Source organism: Asparagus officinalis, chromosome 7 (assembly GCF_001876935.1).
Source record: "Asparagus officinalis chromosome 7, Aspof.V1, whole genome shotgun sequence".
Taxonomy (NCBI): Eukaryota; Viridiplantae; Streptophyta; class Magnoliopsida; order Asparagales; family Asparagaceae; genus Asparagus; species Asparagus officinalis.
In genome coordinates, this window is record NC_033800.1 from 52,987,965 (window position 1) to 52,989,992 (window position 2,028).

At 44.3% G+C, this 2,028-nt stretch overlaps 1 long non-coding RNA gene across 1 annotated transcript; it reads left to right on the plus strand.

Moving 5' to 3' along the window:
* Window positions 24–1,653, plus strand: LOC109849134. The gene is made up of 4 exons (XR_002249001.1): window positions 24–418; window positions 485–572; window positions 642–1,088; window positions 1,157–1,653. It is a non-coding gene; the product is annotated as an uncharacterized LOC109849134 (long non-coding RNA).

Genomic DNA, 2,028 nt, shown 5'->3' on the forward strand with positions numbered 1-2,028 from the left:
GGCTTCTTGGACAGGTTCCCGACTTGAGGAGTGGTGCGATGAAGCTATCGTGGCTTCGTCAGACATTTCAGGGCGACATACCAGAGGATGCCAGTATGGAGACGCTTCAGTTCTATGCTCGTGCGTACATATTGCACATTATAGGGTGCGTGCTTTTTCCTGATGCGAGCAAGACTCTTGTACATGCACAATGACTGCCATTGCTAGAGGATTTTGTCGTATGTGGCGCACTATCGTGGTACAATGCGGTGCTGGCATACTTGTATCGAGAACTGGGTAGAGTATCCCTGATGTAGAATAAAGAATTCAATGGATGCTGCACATTGATACAGATTTGGTCATGGGAGCGTATTCATATTGGACGCCTTACTTTACTTATGCACCGTGACCTACAGGGGTAGTTTCCTTTGGCGTACAGGTATAATTGTACACAAATTTTATTCGTACTGAATTTATACTTATATATTCTCTATTCTGCATATAGGTATAACGTGCGGTACGCTAGGTACCGATCAGCGACGCGCCATCGTGAGTTTTATCGAAATGAGCTTGATGGCCTCCAACATGAACAGGTAAATATAAGTCGTTATAAATATTATATTTTTGTTGTTGATACTGATAAATGTTTTATTTTATTTCAGTGCAAGTGGAGATCCTATACACCGTCGGAGCTCAATATGCATTCTCTTGCACCCATCTGTGGAGATACTCCCGACTTGTGGAGAGCCAGAGTTCCATTGATTTGTTGGAAGATCGTGGAGATGCATGTCCCTGATCGTGTGTTACGACAGTTTACGCTCTCGCAGCATGTGCCAGATCCTGTCGGGCAGATCGATCGTCGGCGACGACCTACTTTGCACCATACGGACTGGGTCATATTCCGTGCGGCCTACATAGACAAGTGGGCTCACAGGTGAGATTTCATCCAGGATACGAGGCCCACAGCTGTTGACTATACCGTGTATATGCGTTGGTATTAAGGTATCACACGTAGATGGATCACGCGTGACCCACAACCATCAGCTGGACACATGTCACGCCCACCGACAGACAGTTACATCCATAGTGGGATGAACGAGAGAGATTACGTAAGTTTCTAAGCTAAATTATAACATTTTTTCTTGAGTTGGTAGTTAATAAATTGTTTACCTTACAGGTCCGTGCTTTTGATAGCATTGAGGCTGATATTGATGCGACCGTGCCTGAGATTCAGGATCAGGTGGCGTTAGGACTCCTCAGCAGGATCAAGAAGATCATAGCGCAGGTGTTTCATAAGACTCACGTCGACGAGTTCACAGGCCGTGAGGACAGGTCTCGATCATTTAGGCAGGCGTACACTCGACGTCGACGGTCACGTGACGATGACGCTGGCACTTTGCATGCCGATGGAGCCGGCACTTCGCATGCTAATGGAGCCGGCACTTCTTAGCCTCATACACAACCGGATACTCAAAATAGTCAAGACTCATCGGCAGGAACGCGGGGAGCGGGGAAGAGCGAGGGGGAGGGGGAAGAGAGGGAGAGGAAGGAGAGAAGCTATATTGGGTTGTATTTGAACTTATTTTGTTAAAATTTGTAACTTGTGTGAATTTTTAAATACTATACTTTTGTGGATCAATTATAGCTTGATATTTGATCTTTTTTAGTATTGTTTGATTCGTGCGTGTTTAAATCATATATATATTGTAGTAATTGTTGTTAATAGGTAAATAGCTGTATATATGAGTTAAATAGGTAGATGTATATAAAACATGCACAGCACAGCAGCCTGTGCATGTTTTGTAAAACCTGCAGCTTCACGGGAGTTCAACTCTCGTGAAGTTGCAGTCTAAATTTCCCAAAGAGCGATTCTCTGGGAAAATTGCCCTGTAACTTCACGGGAGTTCATTGAACTCCTGTGGAGTTTTTAATCCTGTGACAGACTTCACGGGAGGTGAACTCCCGTGAAGTATGTTGTTAGTGTAAATCTTCACGGGATTTTAACTCCCGTGAAGATTTTTGAAAAAATTAAGCTTCACGGGAGTTGAA